The sequence below is a fragment of the Amphiura filiformis genome, chromosome 12, assembly GCF_039555335.1.
Source record: "Amphiura filiformis chromosome 12, Afil_fr2py, whole genome shotgun sequence".
Taxonomy (NCBI): domain Eukaryota; kingdom Metazoa; phylum Echinodermata; class Ophiuroidea; order Amphilepidida; family Amphiuridae; genus Amphiura; species Amphiura filiformis.
In genome coordinates, this window is record NC_092639.1 from 19,339,286 (window position 1) to 19,362,591 (window position 23,306).

Genomic DNA, 23,306 nt, shown 5'->3' on the forward strand with positions numbered 1-23,306 from the left:
TTTTAAAAGAACATTTTAAGACCGATATTCAACTTCTAGTAACCAAAATTAATTAGTGTATAGGCCTTATTTTGTCCAAAATTTCGCGCGCTCCTCGCGCAATTGTTTCGAGAATGGGGGGGGGGCATTATGTATCCTTAGCCCATGAGCTACACCTCCACTGCCCGCGTCTAAGATATTCTTGGGTGGGGGTAGGGGCGCCAATTTTGTTCCTTGCCCCGGGCGCTACCAACCCTAGTTACGCCACTGTATGACAGGTAAAATAGCGACAATAGAATGTTTAAAAACTCAGAGGGAATACTATCAACACCGCGCCGCATGCTTTGTTACTTTTCAAACTACCAACCATACTTAACCTCATCCTCTGTTATATCGCTATTTAATATATCACAATTAATACCTTGTGCAGAAACATTAATATCTTTAAATAGGTCAGTTACGTTATCATCAAATGAGAACATCTTCATATCAATATTACCTTGAAATACACTTTTAAAATAATCATACCATCTCGGATATACCTTTCTCGGATATTTCACAACAGTCCAAAATGATTTTCTTTTTCAACCGAGTTTCCATTTTTGTTGTCGTTTTTGATTTACTATCAGTATTGTTTTTAAAATTCTTGGTGTTTTCTACACTACTGAACCTAATGCTTTTATTCCCCACTCACGTCCTGAGCCCAATCATTCTCGTGCTCTTTACCACCTCCCGTTGTATAGGTTGACACTCTGTCAAAGAAGAATTTTCAATCATGCTCCCAAATTGTGGAATGAGCTGCCTGAGGAGGTTGTCAACTTCAGTACACTCCTCACTGTCAAAACTGCTTTTCAACGTATGTATATTATTACTGCAGCTACAACACTAGTTTGTTACGAGTTTTGACGTATGCACTGTCCAACCTTTCAAAAAAGTGACATCAGACAAAACCAAGGAATACAAACATTCACATTTTGCTCTCAGTCGAACTACCGTTATTTTTAGTGTCCATTCCTAGTCCAGTTTTCCTGAAACCAAACACCTGCAAAAATCCCTTTCTATAGTGCGCACTACTTGCTACATACACTATACTATTCGTAGCAGAATTCATAAAGAGTAAAATTCGACCGATGATCAAAAATGTTTGACGAAATTCTCCAGTTATTGGATTTCTTCCTGTCAATCTTCTAATGAATGTCGCGACAGACGTAGATCTTGAAGGAAGTTGAAGAACGAAGAAGAGTGTACCAAGAATAACCAAGGTGCGAGTAACCTGATTTCGAATTTCTGTTGCGTTTGATGTGACGTTGCTATCAGAACCAGTAATACCCCGATTCTTGACACTTAATGCAACAATGATCTTTGCATACATAAAAGATATTGCTATCATCGGCAAGAAAAAGGCAGCGAGAAAAATGATAGATTCCGTTAAGGTAAAAATTGGTTCCGTGATGTAGGGCATGCAAAAGTTAACTGTACGTGGCATGGTTTTGTAAATAACTTCATCTGGCCAACTGATGCACAGTTTAGTATTGTTGCCATATTGTATTGTTGTAAATGCCGCCGGTCCGATAGCAAGAAGCCAAACAGCAGTAAGTATCTTGACAGTGCGCTTCTTACCCTTAAGATATCGATGTCGTAAAGGGTAACAAATAGCAAGAAATCGATCAAGAGACATGACGGTGACTATTCCTAAAGAAGCGTAATAACAAAGCAAGGCTGGAGCAAACGTGAAAAAGCAACTTAATACTCCTTGAAATGGGTTGTTTTCTTTTACAGCAGAGTGAAAAAACACGGCAAATTAGGAAAGCGCTCCGAATATCAGAAACACGAGATCTGAGATTGCTAAATTGACCAGGTAATAGTTCACAGAAGTATGCATTGATGGTATCTTGGCCACCATGTAAACGAACGCAGAATTACCGACGAAACCAACAATAGATATGACCAAAATTAGGCTGAAATAGACTACTCTTTCTACGTATGTGTGAAACCAATTAGAAGCTATTTCATGAGTTGGGAGAACCAGAGTATTGTATGGCGAGCATTTGAAATCCATGTCTGCTTCGTTAAAACTGCTGTTCTCTGCCATGGTTTCACTAACAGTTACCTTTTTAGAGTCAACCTGTTCTTTATCAAATGATGAACCACACTAAACACTGCAGGCTACGACTCGGCCTTATATTTATCTTCAGTAGGTAAATGATAACTACCCAATCACTTCAAAATAGGTTCTTGTGCAAGAATTGTTGATTAACATATCGATAATGAAATTGATAACAGCAAATTGCAGAATTCAATCACCCACTGTTGAGCGTTTCAGAAGCAATGCACAAGCATTTTTTGACTTAATAAAATTAACAATTAAAAGAAGTCCCGGTTGTACAATACAAAACAGCTATATCAATTAAATATCTGTGATTGACATCTTTATCATTTTGCAAAATATATTCGAAGAAACCCTTATCAAAAAATTGGTTGTTAATTGACCAAAAAATTTCTTTTTCAAAATGAAGATACAAGAACCAATTGAGCATATATGAAAAATTTAGGATAGTTTGAAATTGGCCTCCGGCTTCCCAGTAGTTGACTGCAAAAAAAAAGCTATAGATGCATGTACTGTTGAAATAAAAACAGGTCAAACGTCCCCGGTTAGGCGCAGAAAATTAAAAAAAACAACAACAAACAAACAAACAACAACAAGAACAACAAAAACGTCCGTGTTCATCGGTTCAGTACAGAATCATCGGTTATCGGCGAATACATGTAAGGGTGGGGATGGATGTGTGACTTAAATGTGTTTTTTTATGTATTGTGCAATACACTTTTAGGTATTTGCGTAACGTGGAAACAGTACATAACTACTCATGCTTTTGTTCCCGCTTTATGGATACGCGTAATTGAGCATTAGCAATAATAACAATGTTCTCGTCAGTTAAAACATTCATGAAAATAAGATAAAAGACGTTTCGCGTAACTCACTCGGTGAGCACATTAATGAAAACATTCTACTTCTTTAACGTAAAGGTGTAGAAATTGGCGAAAGTCGTTTCTTCTTTTTTTCTTATTGTTTTCTCTTGTAATATAAATATCCATTCAAAATGTATACTACAAACTTAACAATCATCTTCAAATGGTACACCCCTTTCTATTTTGAACTTAGACTCCACCATACTCGCTCAATCATACTCCTGCGTGGAACATGCATTTAGATTGGCCTCATTGATGTACACCCCCCCACACACACACATCAATGTTAAGTAGCGTAGTCGTAACAAATTATTTCGACGGGCCCTATCTGCAATTATAGCTGTCAGGTGTCATACGTGTACAATATGTGACCCGGCAGCACAAATGAGCCGTAAATTCCCTAAATTGTATTCTGAGTTATACGGTGTAAAATGTGTACGAAGGTCGTATTCATCGGTAACTTAAGCTGGCCCGACATTGATCTCATTTTGATAGTGAAACACTAATCAATTATCCTATTGCTGAAGTGGATAATAAGCTTCTACCTTGGATGGCTATAGAACTTTTAATAGCTCTGGTCTTTGTTTGCTGTTGCTAAATCCTGTTCAAGTGGTGGGTTACCAGGCATTGTATTTTGTATAGGTATGCATAACCAACAATTAACAATGAGAGAACTTTCTTAAACCTCGTTGACTTGGGGATGATTTGAAATGACCGCCAATTATGACTGTTTGATATTTATTGCCAGCAATGTGGAAAAAGAGACACACGTAGAAACGAAAAAAGCTATAATTTTGTTGAAGGAGCAAAGTTTAACAAACCATAACCCCGCTTCTGGATATCGTTTGAAGTCAAATGATATACCATTTTTAAGTTTATGATGTTTATTTTTAAACACGAAATAAAACAAAATTGACCGGGGAGGAATTTACGGCTCATTCGTCGTGAACGGTCACATATAGTATGCATAATAATTTATCGAAGGTATACAGCACGTCTTTAGCTTCCCGTAATAAACTTTTTAGGCTTCTTGTGAGAAACACGCCATCTCGCGATGACCTCATGGCATGTGAACCAATCAAAATCCAGCTACTATCCAACCTGAAAAAGGACGTGCGCTTGATGTAAAAAGGGATAAAGTCAATACGTGATTCTCGGAGAATGTGTACGCATGGTGGTGATTGTATTAAAGTATATTGTAAAACGCCGTCGCAAATTCGACGTTGGCAACATTATAGGCTATCAGCAGTTTTGCGTCTGCCTGCATTATAACAATGCATAGCAACGATTATGGGACTGGCTCAACAAATCAGATACCGGTACCATAGGATTTAATAAAGTTCAAAGTTCATACAAAGTAAAATCGTTCGACGATTGTCATGGATAAGAATTTACGCACTGGAAACATACATGTAGGCCTATCATAGCTGAATAGCTCTCAAAAATGATGACATGGTAATCGATAATTAGCATGATCAAACTCAGAACTGCAAAAGTCAGATATCTGATAGTATGATTCAGCAGCAGGATGTCATGACTTAATTTATTCTTTATGATTACGATTTAAAAAATAACAAGGAAATAATAATTATAATTAAACGATGATAATATTATATACTATAATGTATAGGATTTTGTTTTAAATTAAAGAAATTATAAACATTTTTTTTTTATCATAGGCCTAATTTAACATGTTAAATATAGGCCTAGGCCTATATATCATTTCGCAACATCTTATAATAATAATAATAATTTTATTAGAACAACGCTTTTATAACAGCGGCACACGTCTACCCGACGGTGCGTTCTTACATTAATATACGAGGAAACAAACAAATTTAAACAAAAACAACAACAAAATGAACCAAAAATAAAATAAAAATGATCAATGAACTTCGTTGCCGATCCATCGACCACGTCTTTCCGGCGTATTGCAGTGTTCCAAAGCAAATTGAATGAAAAAAATATCATTTTGGGACCCCACAATGCACCAGAAAGCGAAAATCGATGGGTCAACAATAAAGTTTTGTAACGTGACAAAAAGGGTAATCACTCGGCTGTTTCATTAACGACGCCCTCTCTCCACTCAATGCAAAGATTCCATCGAATTGAAGACGCAAGAGGGCATAGAGCAATGGGATGGAATTGGTGGAGAAGATGTTCGCGGTTCATAGGAAATCAAAGGTAAAGGCGTGTTATTTGAACAACCAAGTGATTATGTAAATGAGAACAAAAGTATATCTACTCTACTTGAGGCATTCACTACGATAAGACCAAGCTCGTTTAAGGAGTGATTTACAAGTTAAATCAAAAATATTTAGCATACAATCAACATCGATACTATTAACATCAAACAAAAGTTCACTTGAAATCCCAAGCATGAGACATGTTTTTACATTTAGATCACTGCATATAAAAAATTGCCATATAAGATCTAAGCTATTTACATTAAGTTGATACTCAAGATTATAGTATTCGGCAGTTCTGATATTTTGGAGTGCTTTACATACAAACATGAAATGTCTTATATCTTCAGTTCCATTATTACATAAAGGACAAGTACTGTCCGCTCCATTGTTCCATAAACGAGTTCTACCGTTGAGCGGTAACGTATTTGAACGTGCTTTGAACTTAAGAGATGCAGCATAAAAGTCAAAGTTACATAAAAGATATTCTTCGAGACTAGGCGTGGATTTAATCAATTGGTAATCAATCAGGGACGATTTAGAGGCAACATTTTTCAACCAATTTTGAAGTGAATTATCCAAAAGAATGTTAGTCAAATTATTAACCCAGTCATTGCTCACGGAAACATCGTTAAATACATGATCCATACCACATTCAATAAACACATTTTGTAAGTAGGATAACCAGCGAAGTTGTTTAGGCTTTGTTGAATTATAAAGTGTGCTTGTGACATTAAACATCAATTTTGGCCAACGATGCAAAGACATACATCTTAATCTATCAAAGTATTTCACACGTACTTTGTCTTGGAGAACAGAGATTGGTTGCCAACCAAGATCACCCAGTAAACATTCAATCGGTGTATTCCTGGGCGCTTTTAAAATTGAACGAGCCATTTGATTTTGGAGACGCTCAAGTTTTCTAGCATCATCTAGGCTATTAGGTACCCATATAGCGGCAGCATAATTAATACTCGAGATACCCAAATTTTTCCATAAAAGATCTCCGTAATACACACGTTTAAAATCATCCTGGCCATCTATAATCGATTTTATATAACCAATCATACGATTCCCCTTTTTAATAATTTCTTCGATATGGTAATAACTTGTCATGTTTCTACTGAGAGTGACACCTAGGTACTTATACCTGTCAACTTCGTTAATAACACTCTCTCCCAAATTCCATATTCTATTGGGATTCGATCGTTTGCCAACAATCAATACATTGGATTTACTATGATTAAAGCTTAGTCTCCACGCGTTAGCAAAGTTAGCCGCAAGATCTAACATCCTTTGTAGTTCATGATCGCTATTTGCAATAAGTACAATATCGTCAGCCCAAAAGAGGCTACCAGTTCGGACATTACAAATATTTACCCCTAATTTATGATGCTCGAGTAACTTTGTGAATTCATTTATATAGATACAGAATAAAATTGGAGAAAGTACACATCCTTGTTTAACACCTTCTTCGATCTCGAAAAATCGGTATGAATATTGCCAAATTTTACCATTGATTGAACATTTCTGTACAAAGCATCAATGAGCTTCCAAACATTTCCTCTAATGCCAATATTCCATGCGGAATAAAGGAGTCCATCCCTCCATACTGTGTCAAATGCCTTACGAAAGTCCAGGAAGGCCATATAGGTAGGTTTACCCTCAGCAAGTCTTGTAGCTGCAATACTCTGAATGGTAAATATATGGTCTTCACACCTGTAATCCTTTCTAAAACCTCCCTGGACTTCCGAAAGTATATTATCTTTATCCAGAAAGAGAGAAATTTCATTTGCAATAATTCTATTAAAGATTTTCGAAATGCAGGACGTTAACGTTATCCCCCTATAATTATTGAGATCTTTGTGGTCTCCTTTTTTTGAAAATAGGAATGATAACACCTATATTCCATTCTTTTGGAATTATATTTGTTGCAGCAATCTTTTTAAATAATTTAAGTAAAGAATTTATTAAACAACTGCCACCATTTTTTAAAAGTTCATTGGAAATACAATCAATACCTGGTGACTTATTATTCTTACACTTCTTTATAGCATCATATACCATTTCATAAGTTATCTCAAGTGTATGAAGTTGATTATCATTAACAGGATTATTTTGAATCCTATATTGATTTACCATCTTTTTAACATTACGAGTCGATACGTCATTATTACAATCTTTAAGTTCCCTAGTCATTTTACCAAGAGTACGCCAATAATATAATACACATTGTTTCATTTTGTTATTATCGTGAATAATCTCATTAGTACCTGGATCTTTCAAAGAATAGATATCCTGCTTAGGTTTGTTTCCACGAAGTGATTGCCAGAAATTGCGACAATGGGGACCTCCCTCATTGGCAACCTTGATCGATTTCTCAACACGTTTATGCATGATCTTTTCTTTGATGATTGATTTCACATGGTGCCTCTTTGTTTGGTAGTCATTCCAAAGATCTTGACCTAGTTCTTTATCGTTCTTATCACCCTTACACCAAATTCTATGTTTTCTATTAGCCTCTTTGCGATCTTTAATACATTTATCAATATCTTTATCCCACCAATTACGCAGTTTTGAATTTATTTTACGGCTACCGATGGTTTTTGTTGCTGCTTGAATAACTTTATCTTTCCAAGAGTGCCAAATAGAGTCCATGTCATCTAAATGGTCAATATTCCAATCCGAAAAATTACAAGAGATTTCATTCTGAAAATCAGACCAGTCTTGGTCTGGACTAATATCCCATATAATACGATTTTTCTGATTTTGATCATGGTTACAAGTTACTGGTTTCTTAAAAGCACACTTCATTAATAAAATATTATGATCACTACCCAAATTCATATTACGATCGTCATCTACAATAAAATCTTTAACATATTCAAAAACACTATCCGAGCATAAAAAGTAATCAATTGCACTTTTCTGATCGTGCCTAAACCAAGTAAATTTACCTTTACATAACTTTGTACAATTCATAATAAGTAAACCAGAATCGTCTCTAAAATTAAGTAGACGTTGACCATTAACATTAATATCCTTATCGCAAAACGGAATCTCTTTACCAATTCTACCGTTACAATCACCCATAATTATGATTCTAGGATCATTAATGTTGTCAGTAACACACATTTCCTCAATTCTAATGCAATCAGAAAGTAATTGACTATAAAGTTCATCTACACGCTCGATGTCAACGCCTTCTACTGGAAAATATACAACCGCAATAAAAATGGGACCATTTTCCATAGAAATTTTTAACCATAGTCTTTCAATCTCATCACTACTAGAATCAAGAAAATTATCATCGATTACATTTAATTTATCTGACACAAGAAAACCTATTCCGCCACCACCTTTGTGGGATCTATTCTTACCAAACCATTTATATCCCTTGACTTCAATACCATCGTCATGTTCAAGAAAGGTTTCGGCCAAACCCATAACATCTATATTTTCTTTATTCAACAGATCACTTATGTCATAAATTTTGTTCTTAACTCTGTTAACGTTATTAAACGCAAAATTACACCCGATAACAGGCCTATTACTAACACGTCTTTTCCCTTTACCTCGCCTGTGTCTTTTACCATGTTTACTAGTCTTATTACCTTCATATGACTTGTTGGTATGTGATATTACATCTTGAGTAATGTGATCACTACAAATAGGCATGTTATCAGTTCCAGAGACATCGTCTTCATTTACATGATAAAAATCAGTACATTTTACATTACTTATATTTGAACGAGTGCATTCATCATACAAAACATTAAATGAATTTGACACACCAATATCATTGCCGCCGAATACAAAATTAATACTTTCTCTGGCTTGTATACCAGAAGCGGCATCAGACACTTCTTTGCCTAAAATCTAGAAATATTTACACATGTTCAGACTCTGTTTATGACCAAAGGTACCGCATGAAAAACATTGTATGGGTTTTGTGTGCTTACAGTCTTTCCTCTGGTGATTTTCCTCTCCACAAAAATAGCATCCACGAGCACGACTTCTGGGAAATGCGCGATCACGATGTTCAACTGCATGCTCATGAAACTTATTATATTGTCCGCGTGAATATCCATTATTTATAGGCCTGTCGCGTCGGCCTTCTACGCGAATATGATCAAAACGACCATGGTAGGAAGATCCAGAATGTTTACGTTGATGTGTTGACTTGCGTTCAGTGTTTCCACGTTCAGACCGATTTCGTGAGGAAGGTTTGACGACGGTGTGTGTGGCATTAATGTTCATGAGAAGCGCTTTGGTCCCCACCTTTGAAAGATGAAGCTTACCACCATTGAGCATGTCCCGGTTAATTTCGTCGTCTTTGGTAAACGTCTCGTCGTTATCCACAATTACACAGTTCGCTGTTTCCGCTGCTTTTTCTTTCAGACTCGCGTTTAGTTTCTTAACTCTTTCCTGGTGTTCTTTGTTGTCGCGTCTTGGGCATACTGTTGATATTATCTTAGTCGCGTTTGGAGCTCTTTTGGTGATGTCCTCTAAAGTTTCTTTGATAGTGTCAACAGCTGCTTTCACGTCCTCATCATTGGTGCAGTCATTCGTACCCGCGTGTATGATCACAGTTTTGTATGGCATAGGTTTGGAGGCAAGAGATGATCTTATGTCTTCCATTTTTGCGCCAGGAATGCACCTTACTTCAGTACTTGTCAGTCCTTTTTCGTTGATGTGCTTAATAATAGAGTCTCCAACAAGTAAAGTATCCATATGAGTATGATCGCGAGGTTTGTCATTCCTTATCTTCTGAATGTCTGCGGGTTGTGATGGTTTGTCTGCCGCCGGCGGTGCTGATGCTGCACTCATATTCATAGCTAATTGCTCAGATAACGTTGATATCAAACTTGCTTGTTGTTCAATCGTTGTTTTCATAGATTCATTTTCAGCGACTTGATTTGCTAGTTGGCTTTGGAGGCTACCAATAGTCTTAGGTATGTTCTTACATGAAGAGCAAAACCAAACGGCTCTGCGTCCACTGGTACTAATTCCAACACATTGCGGGTGAAATTCCCCTTGGCATAAACTACATGACACTGGTTTGCCTTTCACCTCTCCCTTGGTTAACTTGCACGAAACAAGACAAGCGATAGTTTGCGTATTGACTGATGCTATAGGGTTTAAATTACGTAGTGGCGTAGCTTGTAAAAGTCTCTCAGCAAAAGTTGCAGGTGACAAGGTGTCCTTGTTGAGGGTGGTAATACGGCTCTGAACACAGTTTACAAGCTCATTCAGAATTGTTATGCTAGTGTTCGCGATAACAGTTGGGTCATGACCCAAAGGCAAGAGAGAAGCTAGTGTCCCTTGTATGGAGTTGCGGGTTGCATCTGCGTCGAAGGCACGGAGTTGTTGCAAGTTCATAGTTCCTATGGATTTTCATGCGTCAGTTTAATCACTTTAGCAGCATCTTCCACGGTAATGATCTTGTTGGGTGCAGGTTTCGCAGTAGTGATCTTGTTGGGTGCAGGTTTTGCAGTTGTCTTTGGCTTCACAGCTGCCATCTTAGCTGCTCTTATCGCCTCACAATCATTACAGAGATAATAGTCACATTGTCTACTTGCCACATCTTTCTTAGTCTTTTTACAGTCATAGCATTGACGCATGATGCTTATTTCAGTAGATAGATGATATAGATGTAAATATTGATGCAAAAATATATAAAATCCAAAATGATATTGATGACAAATAGTCAGACGCAAAATATAAAATCCAATTCACAATATCCACATGTATAGTAATAAGCAGCAAAATCGATCGGTATACGGGAGCACAGCGTAGGCACGTCTTACCTCAACGGAAGTCTCAGCTTATAGGCCACACAAACAGCATGAACATGATGAATATTATAAACTTGTCAAATAACTTAAAAACACTCAGTTGAAAACGTTTGTCATTTTGTCTTTATTTATACAATATTGCTTCTCGTATCATTTGTTTTTGTGTAATTAGGCCTATTTTAACAAAACAATAGCCTACCAATCCAATTTAGCAGAAAAATGTTATATTAAAATGCGCTTTGCGATATTTGTAGGCCCTAAATTCAATTAAACCGCCATATAGGCCTAACTGCACGCGGTTGGTATAGGCTGAGAGAGAAACTTTTTCAGCCTACAATGAAATTTTTATTATTATTATTAATTTTTTTTTTGGGGGTTAAAAAAGCAGGACAATAAATCTGAAGTGTTTTCCAATTTATACAAATACATTTTTGTAGTAGGCCCTAACCCAGCGAACACAAAACATTAATTTTTAAACCGTTGGAAGCAGGTTGTATTTTGGGTTTTGGTTTTGGTAAAACCTTTTAATAACATTAAAGGAGTATTTCGTGATCATAGCACTGATGATCCTCTTTTTATGACAATTTTCAGTATAGATATCCACGAAAAAAGCTTATTCCCAAAATTTCAGTTGATTCCAATTTTGCGTTTGCGAGTTATGCATGATTATACTGTGTTGTAATTTCGTTCTGGTATACCAGAATGAAATTCATATCTTTGCTAAACGAATTAATCTGCAAGAATTTTTTTGTACATAAACATTATGTAAAAGTCTCAACTTTTTTTTGTAAAAAGTGGGGAGATGATGCTGTGGATCACGAAATGCCCCTTTAAATGTCGGATTATATCAAAGTAATTGAAACGTTTTAAAATGTTTTGTTATGAAAACACACAACAAGAATATTTTTAAAATGTTTTCAAAATGTTATTTTTAATAAAAATTTCCAAACATGTCTTTTGTGAAATATTTTGTCAACACTTAAATAACATAATGTTAGAATATTTTTGAATGTTATGAAAAACGTTTTATATATCGTCTGTATAAGGCCTACCCTTTATATAACCCGACATTTAAACATTTTCTGACAACCTTTTCTAACCGTTTGCGAATGATCTCGAAAATGTTTTGTGTTTGCTGAGAAGGTTGCTTCATTTTAGTAATACGTTTTATTTATTTTCATATATTTAGTGTAGCAACATTGAATAGTATTGTTATTATTTTATATTGTTTTATTAAATTTTGAACTATATATGTTCAAAATCTCACCTTCTCTGGTTCAACTATGGTCTTTCAGACTTTCACATTAAAATGTAGATTATGTGGTATCTTTATACTATAGGCTATATAAATAAATGGCCAATGATTTAACATAAAAGTGGGAATATTTTAACTTTATAACATTAAGTTTTAATGTTTATTTAATATTATTATTATTGTTATTATTATTAATTTTAAACTAAAAAGTGCCAATTTTTTGCGCTTCGCGCAAATTATTTCAGTTTTGTACTATATTTCACCAGTTTAGCTTCAATATAGCAATTTTTTGCGCCCTTCGCGCGCATTTGTACCATAAACTTATTTTGTCGGCAAAAGGTGCTGCATTCAATAGACTTTAAGAAATTTTCTCCAACCCCAAAAAGAAATCTATGCTACTGTTAGTGATTTATATTTTGGTTTCTTTTTAGGACATGAAGGGGGGATCAAAAAATTTTAGACCATAAAAGGGGAATAAAAAATCCACCTTTTTTAGGGGGATCAAAATGTTTTTGACGTCCGAGGTTCCAACTTTTCCAACCATCCCTCCCCCCACCAAAGTATTTATGAACACTCCCTAGACTGGCACAAGTCTCTGGCACAAGTCTCTCTTGTTTTAGAAAAGATTAATTTCCGGCTTACGCGACACCACCCGGATTTAGAAAATTCCCGGGAAAAATGGCCTATTGGCATTTCAACTCAAAACTTGTCATTATATTATCTTTCCGATTTAAAAGCACCTATCCTAAAGAATATGATCCCGAATCACACATAAATTCGCCCAGTCCCATTTCCCAAATATGAAAGTGAAAAAAAAAGTGAATTTCAGTTTGGCAGACGGGTGGGACTCGAACATACGCCGCAGCTGCATACAGTATCGCCAAGTCCAGCGCGCTAATCCATTGGACCACATGAGTTGCTGGTAGCCATATTGAATTTTAAACATATAGCATAGGCAACTCCAACATTTCTGGGTATAGAATAGAAATACAACAATACGTGTATTCCGGCGTGTATTGTGCTGAGCACAATAGATAATATCAACTTTGACTGCATCGTGCATCATGGTATTGATATATCGGTCCGTACAATGTAGGCCTATAGGGAATCTGCCATTTTCGTGTAGGCCTATAGTCCCCGGAGTATAGACGTTGGGTTTTCCCCCAGTTTATTCAAGATTTTCACATAGAACCCCCAAGATGTTTTTTAGAAAATAGAAGATTAGATTACCATAAAAACGACACAGTAATCTAATCTTTATCGGGGTTCTATGTAAAAATTACATTAGATTTTTCATCATTTTTTGAGCGTTTATTTTCAGTAAATTCAAAAAATATTTTGACGTATATAAAATTGAAATAAAATTCTCCCCCTGCTAAACAACACCAACTGTACCACAATTGGGTATCACGAATCGTTCTACATGTTGTGCAGTTAATATTCATATATTCCTTTATAAATAGAATGCTGCAGTTTTACACAAAAAATATTTCAGCGAAAACCCGCCCACTCGGCTATTTTATAATGATAATCAGACTTCCTTGGAACATGCAATAATTAGCATTAAAACCAAGTTGTTTTTATGCATTTTAAAAACACTTTGGCTGGACGGCGAAAGCCGCTGTGATCCCGAATATAGAGTGCTTGCACGAAAAGTCATTAGTTCAAATCATCATCCAGACACGCTCCAGAAGATATGCAAATGCATGGAGTACAAAAGAATTACTTTGATCAATACCAGTTAAACAGGCAATTGGTATTGTACTCCATGCATTTGCATGTCTTCTGGAGCGTGTCTGGAGGATGATTTGAACGAATGACCTTCCGTGCAAGCACCCTATAATTATGATAGGGTCACGCATAAATTCAGCGCACACTTTAAATTTTCGTCTTGGGTAAAGACTATGCTGCAGGGATCGTTTTAAACGTAAATACCTAAATAAATCATGCAAGTGGCCATATTTTTGGGAATTTGTTGTGACGCACCATGATCTTTGCGAAGGTTGCATTCATAGAACACCTCAATGAAATATGATATGCCCCATATATATGTTTACTTAAAGTCGAAACTAATTTATAGGCAGAAAAAAATTAAAATTTACTGGCCAAAAATGTGATATTTTTGGCATTTTTCTAGTAACATTTTTATGGAAACAAAAATTACAAAAAAACCTCGGTAAATCTGTCAATTTACAACCAATTCTACCACCCGAAAGAAAAAAACTGTCCGTGTTATTTTGCTCACACAATAGTTCTTGTTCAAAAAAGCAAAACAGCAGAATGCGTGTTATCTCTAATTTTAAAAGAAATGTTCGGGACTTTTTATCACGATTATTGTAACACGACAAAAGAAGTACAGTACATACATCCGACACGTAGCATACATCCTTTTGGTCTGATAACATACCAACATAGCACCCGGCTATATGGCCACATAAATTTTTAATCCGTTTCGCATCCCAGTTGGAAAAGTGAGGAGGGAGGGGGCTGTTGATTTTTGTTTTTGTTTTTTTGCTGAATTGACCAAATAAAGCAGTTTTCATGTAAAATTGACATTGCTAGCAGTTTTCGGGCATTTCAGCATATGCCATGAAAACGACGAAACCATCATTAATGAGGGGTAAGATCCCTTAGAGTTCCACAAAAACACTAGCAAGTGATTCATGCTGACTAATAATCTTGTTTATACGCATTAACATTTCACTCATGTATTGAAACCTTTTAATGTAATATGAAAATTGAAAAATGAAAAAATATAGACTGATCCCAGAAAGTGAGGACGGAGGTGGGCGTACAACAAATGATTTTTTTATTTGGCTTAGCATGGACTAACCGGTGTATGTCTATTATTCTTAACCGTAACTGCGGGGTCAACAGTACATCCGATTTATAGTGATCTACAATCAGTCGCCAAGCTGTGAGTTATTGATAAGCAATCAATCAAGTAAAAGCACTTTCCTACAATAACAAAAGCTTCTAGTCCTGTCTCGCAGTTGAAATCGCAATATTCTTAAGCGACCAGTAAGTATAAACTCAGCGCCATGGGTTGTTCCTGGGATATTATATATAGAGGGAGACATTCCAAACCCAGAAAGATTATCGCTGTAGGACCTATGCTATGAAACACTTGTGACAGGGCAGCTATTGCAGATTGTTGGCATTCTTGTTAGTGAAAACCACCTCTACACCAGTTGCCCTGCTTGAGTTTAAATTGTATTTATATAATATCGTCCTTTCCCTTTTTAGTTGTGTGAATAGCGAAAAGGTAAGTGATTTCTAGGATTCATATGTTCAAAGTTATGCAGTGTTAAAACTATATGAAGAGAATAGTAAAAACTAGTAATAGTAAGTCTACAATCGAAACTGCGTACATTTCTGTATTGCTACAACGATTCATCTACGCATACAACAGCATTGTTAATAACCATAATATAAATGACCTTGATATAAAAAAAAATAATGTACAGGGCAAACAAAATTGGGGTCAACAATTCACAACTTTCGTCAGCAAAAAATATGCCCGTCGTTACATTATAGGGCTCAGATTATAGCAACAATAATTTAAAAAAATCATCAGGGACCCTTTTAGGCGTCTTGGTATTTTATCTCAAGTAGATTATATATATATATGTGTATATATATATATATATATATATAAACAACTGGTGTAGAGGTGGTTTTCACTAACAAGAATGCCAACAATCTGCAATAGCTGCCCTGTATACCTTCGATAAATTATTATGCATACTATATGTGACCGTTCACGACGAATGAGCCGTAAATTCCTCCCCGGTCAATTTTGTTTTATTTCGTGTTTAAAAATAAACATCATAAACTTAAAATGGTATATCATTTGACTTCAAACGATATCCAGAAGCGGGGTTATGGTTTGTTAAACTTTGCTCCTTCAACAAAATTATAGCTTTTTTCGTTTCTACGTGTGTCTCTTTTTCCACATTGCTGGCAATAAATATCAAACAGTCATAATTGGCGGTCATTTCAAATCATCCCCAAGTCAACGAGGTTTAAGAAGGTTCTCTCATTGTTAATTGTTGGTTATGCATAGCTATACAAAATACAATGCCTGGTAACCCACCACTTGAACAGGATTTAGCAACAGCAAACAAAGACCAGAGCTATTTAAAGTTCTATAGCCATCTAAGGTAGAAGCTTATTATCCACTTCAACAATATGATAATTGATTAGTGTTTCACTATCAAAATGAGATCAATGTCGGGCCAGCTTAAGTTACCGATGAATACGACCTTCGTACACATTTTACACCGTATAACTCAGAATACAATTTAGGGAATTTACGGCTCATTTGTGCTGCCGGGTCACATATTGTACACGTATGACACCTGACAGCTATAATTGCAGATAGGGCCCGTCGAAATAATTTGTTACGACTACGCTACTTAACATTGATGAATTAGTATTGACTGTAGTTATGCAAAAGGTTGTGCGAAGTGTAATCGATAATTGTACATGGTTCACTGGATCTAAAGAAATAATAATAGTTATCCCCTGTTTGTTCATGCCATGCGAAAAATATCACTGGTTTGAAGAGGTCGTTTCACACGAGGTTCCAAATAAATAAATAAATAAATAAATAAATAAATAAATAAATAAATAAATAAATAAATAAATAAATAAATAAATAAATAAATAAATAAATAAACAAATAAATAAATAAATAAATAAATAAATAAATAAATAAATAAACGATGAGGACATCAATTCAAAATATCGTACTTGAAGTGTTTGGTCGTTCTACTACAACACAACAGTTGATACAAGTAAGGGTGATAAATGGGGAAAGGTGTAACAAAATAGCAACACCTAAAACGGTTTAGGTATTTTTATCTATTGTGCAATACACTTTTAGGTAAAAATCTCAAAAAAGTAACTGACCCTCTTAAATAATGACCATTATTCAAAAACGGGTGATTGTATTACAAATCTGTAAAATGCGAACCAGATTTTATTTCTGCACATTTTGACACCTCATTTGTAGCAATCGACTAAAATCAATGTAGCCCAAGATCTGAAAGTTGCAGCAAATTCTATTGATTTTACATTCAGTGTAATGGAAGGAAATCTGTGTAATGATATCTGAGTGTTTTTGTATTGTAAAAACTTGTATGTAAGTGCAACTTTCAAATCTGGACCTCACTACATTAAATTGACCGGTGTTTTATTGTTGTCTGGGCTATCGTATCAAATTGGGTTTCAAAATGCGCAGAAATAAATTCTGCTTCCAACGCATTTTACAGATTTGCAATACAATAGCCTCTTTTTGAATAATGGCTATTATTTAAGGGGGGTGAGTTACTTTTTTTGAGATGTTTATTTGCATAACGTGGAAACAGTACATAACTACTCATGCTTTTGTTCCCGCTTTATGGATACGCGTAATTGACCATTAGCAATAATAATAATAATGTTCTCGTCGGTTGAAACATTTATAACAAATATGATAGAAGACGCTTCCCTTCACTCATTTTTAAATATCTCGTTGAACACATCAATAAAAACATTTTATACCTAAATTCACCCCAAATATGTTATGACGGTCAATTACGCCGAAAAGGAATACGGAAACCTAAACACAAATACGGAACAATAAACACAAATAACTAGTCGTTACATAATAAATTAGTTTCACTTTAACTTTATTTAATACTTATTTCCAATTACAACAACGTAAATAAATATACATTAATCCTAACACTTCTGCTTTTTGATTACGAAGTTAAAGAAGATACGAAAAAGGAGAGAAGATGACCAAAGAAAGCACTTGGCACCCCCGGGATTCGAACCTTTGACCCCCCCGCATGCCAACCACACGATCACGGACCGGTAGCTACACGGGTTATCACTGCCAGGGCAGCAATTCCGTGAGCATATAACACTTGAGGTGATTGCGTCATCGCAGACCCTGGGATTCACGCATGCGCAGCATTTTTCATCGTGGTATTTTGTGGGGTGTTTTTTTTGGGGTATTAGGGTTAATAGTATGGTCACCTTCAAATAAAGAGGTGTTACGTATGTTGACGACCGACGTGCGTACAGTCAACCGACCCAACAAGGATGGACAGCAACATGTATTTTATCAGCACAATGTTTGATATGGCAAAGTCCATTGAGTAATATACTTTAGTTTTTGGTAAGCATCTCCCAACGAAAAATGAAGCAGAACTCTGTGGATTCTCTACCCATACCAAATTTGGAATTCATACGTCTTTAAGCTGAGAATACATACGTTTTAAAAATTGCCAATTTACAAAAGAAATATATGCACCACCCATCTCGGTCAAGCTATTCAAGGGTGGAATATTGTTCACAAATGTAGAGAATCTCATTTTATTCGACCAAATCAATAGTGAAAGGTAAGTCTGCAAAGGTTTTGCTATTCAAGCTACATTGTTCTATTCTATTAACAATTATCCTGTTTTTAAACTCAGTGCAGAAGCAATAAAGTCACTATATACTGTGCTCTATAACCATGCTAACGCATTTTTGATGCTGAGAAAACACGCGTTTTAAGAATTGCAGAAATCGCAATTCATACATTACCCATCTCGGTCAAGTTTAACTCCAGGGCATAATACTCTTCACAAATGTAATGAATGTCATGTTATTCGACACAACCAAGTCAATAGTGAAAAGCACGTTTGCAAAGGCTGTCCTATTCAAGCAACAATGTTCTAATCTATCCATCATATCCTGTTTTAAACTCAGTTCAGAAGCAATAACGTCACTCTATATTGAGCTCTAACACCAAGAAAACTATAGTTATGCACAACTACAAATTTGAACCAAGTCACTGTGTCACTATAAATAAGTAAAAATTTAAGTGCACGGCATTTACATTAAATGAAAAAATAATCCGTCACAAGTGAAAAAAAATCACTTAGAAATGAAAGGGGACATTCCGTCATTTTTTCACTGAAGAGCATTCGTTTTGACTGGCAAAAGAAATGTTAGCCTTCAACCGATTTTTAATTCATTTGAAGTGTAAATTACAACTGCCAAACAACTAACCATTATGTCTAGCTGTTTCGTGGTATGAAGTATAGTCCAATAATTTGACGGCGTATGAGGCATTTTTGCTGCTGTATTTGATTTACTATCAGTATTGCTTTTCAACCGAATTTCCATTATTTAAAATTTATTATCAGTATTGTTTTTAAAAAATCCCCGGTGTTTTCTACACTTCTGCATCTAATGCTCTAATCACCCAATCCAGTCCGTCTTGAGCCCAGAAGCAATCATTCTCAAGCTCATTACCACCTTCGTTTTCTCGGTTGACAGTCAGTCAACCGAAGTATATATTTTAGTCATGCTCCCAAACTGTGGAATTACCTCCCTAAGGAGGTTGTCAACTGCAATACCCTCCTCACTTTCATAACTGCTTTTCAACGTATATGTATATATTATTACTGCAGTTACAACACTAGTTTGTTACGAGTTTTGACGTACACACAATCGAACTGTTCAAAAGAGACATCAGACAGAATCAAGGAATACAGAAATTCACATTTTGCTCTCAGTCGAACTACCGTTATTTTTAGTGTCAATTCCTAGTTCAGTTTTCCTAAAACCAAAAGCCTGCAAGAATCCCTTTCTATAGAGAGCGCTACTCGCTACATACACTATACTATTCGTAGCAGAATTCATAAGCAGTAAAATTCGACCGATGATCAAAAATGTTTGACGAAATTCTCCAGATATTGGATTTTTTCCGTCAATCTTCTAATGAATGTCGCGACAGACGTAGATCTTGAAGGAAGTTGAAGAACGAAGAATAGTGTACCAAGAATAACCAAAGTGCGAGTAACCTGATTTCGAACTTGTGTTTGGCTTGATGTGACGTTGCTATCAGAACCAGTAATACCCCGATTCTTGACGCTTAGTGCAACAATTATCTTTGCATACATAAAAGATATAGCTATCATTGGCAAGAAAAAGGCAGCGAGAAAAATGATAGATTCCGTTAAGGCGAAAATTGGTTCCGTGATGTAGGGCATACAAAAGTTAACTGTATGTGGCATGGTTTTGTAAATAACTTCATCTGGCCAACTGATGCACAGTTTAGTATTGTTGCCATATTGTATTGTTGTAAATGCCGCCGGTCCGATAGCAATAACCCAAACAGCAGTAAGTATCTTAACAGTGCGTTTCTTACCCTTAAGATATCGATGTCGTAAAGGGTAACAAATAGCAAGAAATCGATCAAGAGACATGACGGTGACTATACCTAAAGAAGCGTAGTAACATAGCAGGTTTGGACCAAAAATGAAAAGGCAGGTTAATGCTCCTTGAAAAGGGATGTTTTCTTTTACAGCAGAGTAAAGAAACACGGAAAAGTAGTAAAGCGCTCCGCATATCAGAAACACGAGATCTGAGATTGCTAAGTTGACCAGGTAATAGTTCACGGAAGTATGCATTGATGGTATTTTGGCCACCATGTAAACGAACGCAGAATTGCCGACGAAACCAACAATAGATATGATCAAAATTACGCTGAAATAGACTACTCTTTCTAGGTATGTGTGAAACCAATTAGAAGCTATTTCATGAGTTGGGAGAACCAGAGTATTGTATGGCGAGCATATGAAATCCGTGTCCGCTTCGTTAAAACTGCTGTTCCCTGCCATGGTTTCACAAACGACTTTTTACAGTCAACTTGTTCTTTATCAAATGATGAACCACACTAAACATTGCAGGCTACGATTCGGACTTATATGTATCTTCAGTAGCTAAAAGATAATTGCGCAAATCACTTCCAATAAGGTTCTCGTGCAAGAATTGATTACCTTATCTAAATGAAATTCAATTATCCACTGCATGCATTTGATTGACTTAATCGACTCGGACTTGTATGTATCTTCAGTAGGCAAATGATAATTAAACAAATCACTTCCAATAAGAATTGTTGATTAACCTATCGATAATGAAATTGATAACAGCAAATTGCAGAATTCAATCATCCACTGTAGAGAGTTTTTTGGCTTAATAAAATTAACATTTAAAAGAAGTTCTGGTTGTACAATACAAAACAACAAATAAATATCTGTGCTTGGCATATTGACCGTTTTGTAAAATGTAAACCTTTATCAAAATTGGTTGTTAATTGTCATTTTTTTCTTCAGAATGAAGATGCAAGAATCAATTAAGCATTACATGAAAAATTTAGGATAGTTTGAAATTGACCTCCGGTTCCCTAGTAGTTACGTGCAATTAAAAAAAAAACTAGAAAAAATGTCTGCGTTCATCAGTACAGAGTTCCCGGTTACCGGCGAATATATGTAAGGGTGGGGGAAGGGGTGGGGTGTTTGGTGGGGTTGTGGGGTGTGGGGATGGTGGTGGGGTGTGGGGTGTGGGGATGGTGGTGGGGTGGGTGTGTGTGTGGGGTGTGGGGGTGTCTCTGTGTGTGTGTGGGTGGTGCTGGTGGTGTTGTGGGCGGCGGGGGTGGGGTGTTTGTGGGTGTGTGTGTGTGTGTGTGTGTGTGTGTGTACATCAATGAGACCAATTCAAATGCTTGTTCTACGCAGGGGTATGATTGAGCGAGTATGCTGTAGTCTAAGTTCAAAATGCAAAGGGTGGTGTACCATTTGAAGTTGATTGTTAAGTATATAATATACATTTTGAATGGCTATTCATATTACAAGAGAAAACAATAAGAAAAAAAGAAACGACTTTCGCCAATTTCTACACCTTTAGTGGAGAGCTTACGTTAGAGCAAGAAGTACAATGTTTTCATTAATGTGCTCAACGAGTGAGTTACCCGAAGCGTCTTTTGTCTTATTTTTCATGAATGTTTTAACTGACGAGAACATTATTATTATCGTTACACAGCGTCAACACGCTATATTATAATTTTTTTTTTCATAAAGCTCCATTACTCCGTTGGTGATCAATATTCTATTGTTGACACAGATAAAGAAAGTTTACATATGCATTGTGATATACACGTGTGATCGAATTTTCTATTATACAAGCACCTGGATCATAAATGTGTTCCTTTATATAATTGTAATTCTCAAAATTGAATATATCACAATTTTGAACTTTCGATTTAAAAATCGTTACGCCAAAAATGCAGTAAAAATGTATCCAGAGCAAACAGTGATGGTTTTACCTCAAAACAAATCGAATTTCCTTGTAATAGCAACACCATATGGGATACTAGAGCATGCGCAAATCGTAATAATGTGTAGAATAGAATTTGATGGTATCTCATATGACAGTCTTACTATGCTTAGCCTGAGCCGCTCGGCCTATCTCGAACAAAATCGCCATGCGTAGCTATTGAAAAACGAGAGGATTCGTCGTACTATCACGGCAATTTTTGACACGAAGATATAGGGATGATGACGTTGTGCGTTAATGGTCAATTACTTGTATCCATACAGCGGGTACAAAAGCATTAGTAGCATGTACTATTTTCAAGTTATGCAAATAATATGTGACCGTTCATGGCGAATGAGCCGTAAATTCATCCCCCGGTCAATTTTGTTTTATTTCGTGTTTAAAAAACAAACATCATAAACTTAAAAATGGTATATCATTTGACTTCAAACGATATCAAACGTTATGGTTTGTTAAACTTTGCTCCTTCAACAAAATTATAGCTTGTTTCGTTTCTACATGTGTCCTATTTTCCACATTGCTGGCAATAAATATCTAACAGTCATAATTGGCGGTCATTTAAAATCATCCCCAAGTCAACGAGGTTTAAGAAAGTTCTCTCATTGTTAATTGTTGGTTATGCATACCTATACAATGCCTGGTAACCCACCACTTGAACAGGATTTAGCAAAAGCAAACAAAGACCAGAGCTATTAAAAGTTCTATAGCCATCTAAGGTAGAAGCTTATTATCCACTTCAACAATAGGATAATTGATTAGGGTTTCACTATCAAAATGAGATCGATGTCGGGCCAGCTTAAGTTACCGATGAATACGACCTTCGTGCACATTTTACACTCAGAATACAATTTAGGGAATTTACGGCTCATTTGTGCTGCCGGGTCACATATAGTATATTGCACAATAGATAAAAAATTAAACATTTTAAGGTGTTGCTAGACGTAATTTTATCACACACCC